The sequence below is a fragment of the Bos grunniens genome, chromosome 11 (assembly GCF_055505025.1).
Source record: "Bos grunniens cultivar Pamir isolate PY7600 chromosome 11, Bosgru_T2T1.0, whole genome shotgun sequence".
NCBI lineage: Eukaryota > Metazoa > Chordata > Mammalia > Artiodactyla > Bovidae > Bos > Bos grunniens.
The window spans coordinates 38266698-38276722 of record NC_141175.1 but is presented as its reverse complement, the minus strand read 5'-3'; positions in this window follow the sequence as shown (position 1 = coordinate 38276722).

The following is a 10025-nucleotide window of genomic DNA, read 5'->3' as shown; positions in this document are numbered from 1 at the left end:
CGCCCTCAACTACTGTACAAGGTTAAGGGTCTCCCTGTGTCCCTTCTTTCCTCTCTCCAATTATTTTTCCACACAGCAGCCAGAGTAATATTTTTAAAAGTATAAAAACCAAATCATGTCTCTTTGCTGCTTTGAAACCTTACCATGGCATTCCAGTGCCTTTAGAAACAAAGTCAAACTCTTTATCTTGATGGACAAGGTTCTCCACAATCTTCCTCCTCTCTATCTCTTCTTCCTCTTGAGACCCTCCCCTCCTCGTTCCCTAACAAGGAACTGAAGCTGGCTATGGTTTTTCCAGTAGTCATGTATGGATGTGAGAGTTGGACTGTCAAGAAAGCTGAGTGCCAAAGAATTGATGCTTTTGAACTGTGGTGTTGGAGAAGACTCTTGAGAGTCCCTTGGACTGCAAGGAGATCCAACCAGTCCATTCTAAAGGAGATCAGTCCTGGGTGTTCTTTAGAAGGAATGATGCTAAAGCTGAAACTCCAGTACTTTGGCCACCTCATGTGAAGAGTTGACTCATTGGAAAAGACCCTGATGCTGGGAGGGATTGGGGGCAGGAGGAGAAGGGGACGACAGAGGATGAGATGGCTGGATGGCATCACTGACTCGATGGACATGAGTTTGGGTGAACTCTGGGAGTTGGTGATGGACAGGGAGGCCTGGCGTGCTGCGATTCATGGGGTCGCAAAGAGTTGGACACGACTGAGTGACTGAACTGAACTGAACACCAGCCTCATTCTTTCCTGACACAGACCCAGTGCTTTCTTGTTTTAGGGCACCAGCTGATAGCATAAGGACTGCTTCTATTTTGTCAAGTTTTATTAGAACACTAGCAATACAGACCGTTAGGGACTATGAAACCTCACGTGTTTACTATCTGGCCTTGACAGAGCAAAGTCTGCTGAGCCCTGTGTTGGGCTTTTGACTTTGCCTCAGGCTTTTCCCCAATTTTTGGTCCAGCTGGCTCCTTGACTTTGAATTCAAATAGAGCTTCTTTGACAACCTTGCTTCAATAGAAGCTTTCCCCTCAATTCCCACAGTCACTCCCATCCCTCCATCCTCCATTCACTCTGCTTCTGACTTTTCTAGCACTTTCTCAACTTGATATCACATATTTAGCTAGTTGGTTAATTACCTGTTTATTGTCTGTTTCCTCCCCTTATCACACGAAGCTCCACGAAGGCAGGGCCCATGGCTGTTTTGCTTGTATTGTGCCCCTGGCAGCTCCAAGTGCCTGCTTTTACTAATAAACTCCTGGAACCGACTTGACCTTTCAAAGTGGTTCCCTTCTGCCTCACCACTGCCCTCATCTGTGCCTCAGTCCAGCGACTCTTCTACTGCTGAGAACAGGGTGGGGGCCTTGATGCTCTCAGAGACAGGTGTGCTGACTTCATGAAAACATCCCCTAGTCTCCTGGTGTGGGAGCACCCACTGCAGATGGTGCTGGAGCAAGCCCTCCATGGAGGCACCTGTGGTTGCCTCCTTCACAGCCACCAGGGGGCCGTGCCACCTTCCAGGGTGACTCCTTCCTAACTTCCCCAGAATGCAGTTTGACTGGTCTCTGCTGAGCTGGGAATCCAGGCGAGTAGCAACAGCTCAAGGGGATGGAGGAAGCAGGCCTGGTGTCCCTCTGTGGGAGCCCATGGACACATTAAAACATCAGTATGAGATGCAGAAACAAGCACAGTGGCTTCAGATACGCACAGGCAGCCATGGGGTGGAGCGGGCAGCGCAGGAAGTGGCTTAGAGAACCACTCCCTCTGCTTCACAGTTGAGAACACGGAGACCTAGAGAAAGGGGGTGGCTGGTTAAAATTAGAACCAACTAGAACTCAAATCTGCCCATTCTTCAGTTCTGCTCCTCTAGGCTGAATCTTTTAGGCTGTTTTTCTGGACAGTATCTAGAATAGCAGAACATAGGTGGGATTTTTCTGGAAAACTTTGATGGAGAAGGCTTGAAAGAGCACTGGATTTAACCTCAACAGACCTGGACACCCAAAGAGCTGTGCGGCCAAGACTATGGCCCCATGCCTCTCTGAGCCTCACTTTCATGTCCATAAATTGTAAAAAGAGTCCCTGAATTGCTGGAAAGTTTTGAGGATTAAATGAAGTAACACCTAAGATGTGCCCAGCAAGTACAGACAGCTAGTCAACATGTGGGCATTCCATTGATATCAGTTGAATTTTGAGCAACCAAGATGGCAGAGGAAGATGTTCAAATATCCGTGGGTTATAATGGCTTCTGTAATAATCACAACTGAATCCCCAGCAGGAAGAATCCATTACATATGTCCCTTTCCCATCCCATTCCCTCCATCCCCACCTCCAAGAAGGTCAATACAGCTACTGATTCTGGGCCACATTTGGTAAATAACAGAAATGAACATTTAACTCTGGATCCAGGAAATTTCCATGATCGGGTTTTGCAAGTTGATGGTCTCTACTCCACATGTCTTCTGAGAAATCAGGGTGTGTTCTCCTAACATTTTACCATCTGGGATCCAGGCCTCAGCAGTTCCCAACCTGGCTCTTGTCTTTGAATATGTCCCTTCGAAAGGCATTCCACCCTCTCTAGGCCATTTTATCATTATCTAGTGCAATATGCTATTATTATTGTAATGATTTGCTTCCTGAGAAGGCCAGAAAGAAATGTGTCTGCACAAAATGTAGACATCTATCACCTTAGTGGATGCTTGGCTGCCTAGCCTGGGGGCTAAGCGATTGCTGCCAAGGTCACAGGTTTGGTCTCTTTTATGTAGATAACATTTCCTCCCTCTTCCCTGGCCAGGTAACCATCTGGGAACAAGGCAGAAGGGGTTTGTGTAAACCCATTAGCCCTTTCTGGGAGAAAATCTCCAACATATGGGCCGAGGATGGCCGGCTATTATTGTCCTCTGTGAGCTAAAAGGACGCTATTTATAAAAAATGTGTTTATGCAGAGACCCTTGAGACCTCAGAGTGTCCTGCTCGTCTCAGATCCAGGTTGCCCAGCTGTGCTCTGAGGGATTCCCGGTGCAGAGGAGAATGCAGTGGGGAGTAGGGTTGAGCCACCCACCACCCTCCTTCCAGAGAAGTTCTACTTTTAGCTATTTGTACACTGGGCATCTCTGTAAGACTGCATTTGAACAGAAACTTTTGCAGTTAAAAATCATGTGGAAAACTGGTGCATTAAGTGAAAGTGTTAGTTACTCAATCATGTCTGATTCTTTGCGATCCCATGGACTATAGCCCACCAGGCTCCTCTGTCCATGGGATTCTCTGGGCAAGAATACTGGAGTAGGTTGCCATGCCCTCCTCCAGGGGATCTTCAGGACCCAGGAATCGAACCCAGGTCTCCCACATTGCAGGCAGATACTTTACCATCAGAGCCACCTGGGAAGACCCTAGTGCATTAAATAATGCACCACCAGCCTTTCTTCTAGGTGATCTCTGTGTCGTCTCGTGACATATGCTTTTCCTCATAACCATTTCAGTAGGCGTTGTTAATCCCATTTCACTGATGAGGATACCAAGGCTCAAAGAAATGAAGGAATTGGCCCTAAGCACCAAAGAAGGAAGGAGCCTAAGCCTGGAACCCAGGGCGGCCTGGCTGCAAGCTTTTTCTCTGGACCTTGCAGAGTGATATCAGGGCACGAGGGGAATAACATGAGACTTTGTGCTAGAGATCTAGTTCAAGTTGGGCTTTGGCATCTTCCTACCTGAGAGGTCCCTGACTAGACATTTTACGTGTTCTGAGCCTCATTTTCCTCCTCCACAAAATGGAATGATGATAACGCCAGTGAGAGGAGGCATGCACCACCTCAAACCCTCATGGTATTCCTTGTTTGATGTCTTGGGAAATGACCCAGACCACCTCCCTCAGGACCCCTCACTCTCCAGTGAGCTGGGGTGGGCACTGCAGCCAGCAGACTCCCTGAAAGAGTCTGGGGGTTGCAAAACTGCAAGGGCAGAGTCTCCCTGGCGGTGAGGGGGTGGGGGGAGCAGAGCCCTTAGTCACTGGCAGGCTGGGGCTGCCGGCCAGGCTCAGGCTCAAAGTGAGAGCTCTACTCTCTGGGGTGAGACAGACAGCCCTTCACCCTGCAGACCTCTTTAATTAGCTGGGAGCCTTGGAGCAATACCTTTCTCGGGTGCTTATCAGTGCTTCCTGATAAAGTAATTAATGGATTTCTCTTCTCCACTGAGCATTTTCCTGCCCCCAGAGGGCTGTGCTGGGAAGGAAGGTGCTAATTAGTTCCTGTGTGATTATCTGGTTGAAGCAACTGCTTCAAGTCTCTGCAAATCATTCTCAGCCCTCACCCTCTCTGGAGTGAGACTCCAGCTCTCTGTTGATCCCTTTTGCTGGCTGCCAGCTCTGCCCGCAAAGTAGAGCCCCTTCTGCAGACAGTCCCTCTCTCTCTTACTGCCAGCATCTGCAGGTGGCACCCTGGGGCCCAGGGCCCTACCTCCAGCTTGTGAGCCATCACCAGGAAGCTCTCAGAGAGGTTCCTGGAAACACTTCAAAGCCAGTCCGGATTATCTAAGTCTGCCTCAAAGAAAAGAACAAGCAAGGGCGGCAGGGTGTTGTGGAAAGAGCTCTCAGCTGGGGCCAGAGAACTGAATCTACGCTGAGTTGCGTGACCTTGGATAAACTCTGCTTCCTCTCCTTATCTCAGTTTCCCAGAAAAAAAAAAAAAAAGGAGTAAGTCTGTAATCAGGGATGGCAAATTCCCAATGCCAACTGTGAGGAATCGGCCACAGTTCTGCTCTGACTTGAGAAAATAATGAAGCCACCGCCAACCTCAGCGGGTAGACGGAGTTGAAGAGACAGACCAGTGATGCCAGTCAGGGTTGATGTGGGTGCTGTGTTTCCAGACAGTGCACTGTTGGTATTTGGGTAAGGACAGTTCTCACTGTGTCTTACTGTGCTGCGCCTTTCAGGATGCTCAACGTCCTTAGTCAACATTCACTGAGGGGCAAACAAACGCCACTCATTCCCAAAGGTCCCCTGAGGGGCAGAGCTATCCTCGGTTGAGTTGAGAACTACGGGTAGGAAGATGGAAGTAAGAGTCAGGGTTCTTTTGGCTGTGCATGACAAAGACTACACTTAAATTAGCTTAGCTAAAGTGGAAATTATGTGTTTATGTGATTGAGAAACCCTGGCAGAGGGGTGAGCCACCTTTCTCCATCCAACAGAGATGATGCCTGCCTCTCAGGGGAATCTGCAGTAAGACAGGTTTTCCATATGTTTGCCTCCCCTCACTCCTTTCGATTTGCAGGGAAATAACAAAACCAATGAGCAGCAAGGCCTTTCCAACTATGGAAGCTGCATGGGGGAGAGACAGCTTCTCTCCTCACCCCGACAGCTAGAGTATGAGCAGGGAGTTGGAATCTAGAGAGCCCATGCAAAGTCTCCAGGGCCTATCAGGGATAATTCCTGGCAGTGGTGTTGCAGTTGAGAGTTGGGGGCTGCTAAGTGTCTAAGGTGATGGGCGCCAGCAGGGCAGCAGGGGGCCCTGCAGTGGTGGAGGCTGCTGCAGCAGCCCCAGCTGACTGTTCCTGCAATGGACGTGGCTGGGCCTATGTCATCCTTGGTTCCTGCCTCTACCCTGTTCTTCAGCCTTCTGGTTGATTCTGTGAGTGACCCAATACCCTTCCAAGAAATGGTTTTCCCTCTTGAGTTAACCGTAGTTTGTTTCTGTTGCTTGCAACCAAAACTTTCACTATTTGGAGTGGAGCGTTTAGGCAGCATTGAGAACCAGAAAGCAAGTGGGATGCTCTGAAGTCTCAGGGGGCTTAGGAGAGGCAATTTGGAGTCAAAAGCCAACAGAACTCAAAGCCACCAAGGCCATTTCCCTTGATGGTGGCTATGCAGTGACCTCATTGAAGAATGGGAATCCAATTGCACAGGGCAGATTCACATGTATTTAAGGCTTGGCTTTTTGTGACTAGTTCCTGATCCTCTTCATCTCAAGATCCACCTCTTTGCTAAGCTCAGGTCCCAAGAGCAAATACAGTGGCAGATGGGCCAAATCTATATTGTCCTCATCACTTCTGGTGCCCTTCTCTCTGCCACAGAGGGCTAATTGTGCCAGTAACTCCACACTTGTCATTGCCAGCTCCAGAAGACGACAAGTGTTTGAACTCAGAAAAGCAACCACACCAGTGCCTGGGTCTTTCCCTCCTCCTTGATCAACCAAGACACAATGAAAGAAGCTCTAAGGTTATTTCCATGGAGTCTGTGGGTGGGGAGAATCCTCTTTGCAGTGGAGGTGATTATTATACCCTCCCTTTTCCCTTCAGCAGGAAATGGCAAAAGGTAAAACCCTGACAGGGCAGGAGTCAGAAGAAGCTACAGTTGGAACTGTAAGAGCATCTTCTCTTGGAGCTGCAAAGACAAGAAGCCTGGGTGCGAAATCATTTGTTTTCTTGGAGGTCCCCTGCCTCACTGTTGAGCCTCACTGTGGCTCTTCTCTGAATTGTCCTCACCTCCTGTCCACAACCCCACAGGTGCCTGGAGGGTCAAAGCCATGAACAGAGGTTAGGAGTTGAGACCATGAACTCTGGAGCCAGATTTCCTGCTTTCAAATTCCAGCTCTGTCACAAATGGCCTATATCTGGGCAAGTTATTAAGTGACTGCCTCAGTTTCCTCCCCTGGATTGATAAAAATAGGGATGGCTACCTCGTAAGATTACCCGAGTTATAAATACAATGTGCTCAGAATGGGGTCTGGAACAGAGTAGGATCTTAATACGTGTCAATGACATGTTAGTTCCTCAGTGCAGCACCTGACGGAAGGTTGGGTCTGTTGAAGAAATGACCCAAGTCTCCAGGGAATTCCTGAATGCAAACAGAAACTTAGGAGAAGCAAAGTCATCACAGTCTGGGTGGGCCCAAGGTTAATGTCCATTTCTTAACCCAGGGGCTAGATTGCTCAATGGCCCCTAGAGTCTGCCACCTCAGGAGCCCGTGACAGGCCCATGGATGCACGTGCACATGCACACACGCCTAGGAGGCCAACCTCAGGCAGCCTAGCCACTGACACAAACACCTTCCTTATATATCCTAAGCCAACTTCCACGTTCCCTTCTGGGAATGCGATTCCCCCAGTCACTTTTCTTAGCCTACAAACTATATCCTCAGTGTTGAAGATCAAGGCCCCGCCTAGAAGAGGGAGAGAAGGCATTTGGCATAAACTAGCGTTCTTAAACTGCTCCCACCTGTGAACCTGCTTGCTTTTTCTTCGGAATCCTCTTAACAGATTTCAGAAATCCGAGTGCTGTTGATTCCTTTGAGGTCTAGGAGCATATCGCCACAACCTTGCTCCCACTGTCTCTCCTGGGGCCAGAATAAGACCTTAGTGAAAATAATAGCAGGCCAAATATGATTACTAACAGCAGTACTCACATATTACTTGCAACATACCTAGTGTGGTTCTGTATGCATTTTGTGTATCAACTCTCTTTAATCCTCTCAGAATCTAATGAGGTGAGCACTATAATTATTATCCCATTTTACGGAGCGAGAAACTGAAACACAAAGAAGCGGTAGCTTGCCCAAGGTCACATAGTTAGTAAGAGGCAGCCAGTCTGGCTCCACGGGCTGAACCATGAACTGCTGGTTACTTCATCCTAAGAGTGAAAAGGTTTATAGCATCCCCTCCCTCCACCCCACATATGTAGTTCAAAAATAAAACTAGGACTAAATCATAAAACAATGTGAGAAGGTGCAGCAAAAGAGTTCTGGTTGTTTCCCCTGATGATTACTTTAATGCTTTTTTTTTTTTTTTTTTAATCTTTCCAAACATAGCTTTTCTCTCCTGCTTGACTGGTGCCCTGAGCATGGGCTGCTCAGTGTCACAGATAATATCCAGACTCTGCTTTCTCCTCCCTCTGGCCACAGCAGCCTCTGCCTTAAAAGTTCAAGGTCGGTCAAGCCTGGGATTGGTTGCTGCCCCTTGGGAGGCATGGAAGGTGCTTGCTTCTTGGCTAGAACGGAAGTGGGTTTGGCCCCAATCTGTAAATGGCAGAAGGATATAAATGCCATCCCGGAGGACAACCTGGTGTGAATTGAGAAGTGTGATCCTTGGAGACGAAGGAGGCTGCCCTGTGTGTCTCTTTCTGGTTTCTTTGACCCACAAGCTGTCCTAGTCACTGGGATGACTTCTGGCCTCCCTTTCTCTCTTGGGATGTAGGCTATAGTGTGTTCTTGGTCAATAACCATCACTGAGAGAATGTTTCCCCCCCAAAACATGTTTTCTTTCCGTTATCTCTGCAACATAATACAGATGGAGCTTCAGCCTCAGCAGTCTCCAGCCTACTGCCTTCCCTTCATCCAGTATGCAACAAAGGCTTGTCAAGCTCCCCTGCTCCAGGGCCTCTGCTAGGTTAAATGGTGAGTAAAATTCACAGCTCCCATCCCCAGGATGCTCAAAGTCAGGTGGTTCCTACAGGCTTCATCGTCTAACTCTACTCTTCCCCTGTCCCCCACCACGCTGGGGGGTAGGGACAGTATTTTATCCCTCTCTGGAACCCCGCCCCCCACCAGTCTTACAATGGCATTGCTGCCCACCCCAAAGCTCTACCTGTGGTGGACTCATGAGTATTTGCTGATGCAGGGGCTGGAAGGAGGTACCTGAAAGGCTAACCCAATAGTTCTAAAAGGGACAATGCCTACCTTCTGGAGTGTTTTGAAAAACTGGGGGCCACTTTTGTTTGTTTGTGGGGCCCCAGATACTAGATGTCCTGCAAAGCACGGGACAGTCTTGTACAAAGAAGAATTGCTCTTTATCTCACCAGTGTCTTTCCTGTGTTTGTCCAGACATTCATGTGTTGAAAACCCTGGTCCTCTGAGCCCGAAACCTCTAACTTCATATTACATATAAACACAAACTATTTCTGTGTGCTTTTAATATGTATTAAATATTTCCCAAATTCATATGAACACTGAGGGAAAATCACACTTGATTTCAATCAGCATTTTACAAAGAGGTGTTCACTGCTTTGGAAAATCACAGTACCAATGCAACTCTGCTCCTGGATTAGAGTCCCCAAGAAGTCAACACATGGCTCTCAGTCTGTTTATGTAGCTATTGTTTCATGGTGATTCTATATAGAAATCCAGATTTTTCTCATTTCATCTCTTAGTGTAATGGTGAGCATTGAATATGTAATTGAATATATATATATAACATATGAGTATGTATATATATACATATTTATTGGAAAAGACTCTGATGCTGGGAAAGATTGAAGGCAAAAGGAGCAAAGGGCAACAGAGGATGAGACAGTTATATAGCATCACCAGCTCAATGGACATGAATTTGAGCAAATTTCAAGAGATAGTGAAGCACAGGGAAGCCTGGCATGCTTCAGTCCATGGGGTCACAAAGAGTTGGAGACAACTTAGCTACTGAACAACAACAACAATATATATATAATATATGCTTTTATTTCTCCTTTTTTGTCATTATTAAGGCATTAAATTAAATTTTTAAAATTATGTGTGTAGGTAGTTTATATCTTTATGGATTTCATCTCAGGATAATATAGAGGGAGTTACAAAATATTTGTTACAAAAGGAACAAATGTTACATGGGGTCTGATGAGGTTAAGAACCCTGGAGTTAGTTTATCTTTTCAGCTTTGGTCTCAGCTGTCCCTGCTAGAGGCAACCTATTGAAATTTTAAGGTTTTCAAGATTAAGAGTTGGTTCCCATCCACTACGGCAACCCAATTATTAATGCTGTGAGTCCCCATGATGTGAATCATCTGTTTGGTTTCCAGCAGAAATGATGGTGTGCTTGGGTCTGTGTTGAATCTCAGTCCTTCCTAAGTGACTTCTCCTGCCTTGGGAAGGACCGTGGGGCAGTGGGAGGGGTGGGTAGTGGGAGTCTAGCTACAGGCAGCCAGAGTGAAGAAGGAAAGGATGGAGGTGGTCTGTGGAAAAAGCAGACTTTGAAGATAGAAGCCTGGGTTGTGGGCCCTGTGTGACCACTAACTTGTGAATGGCTTTGGGTCTAATGCACAGAATGAGGTGTGTGGGTTG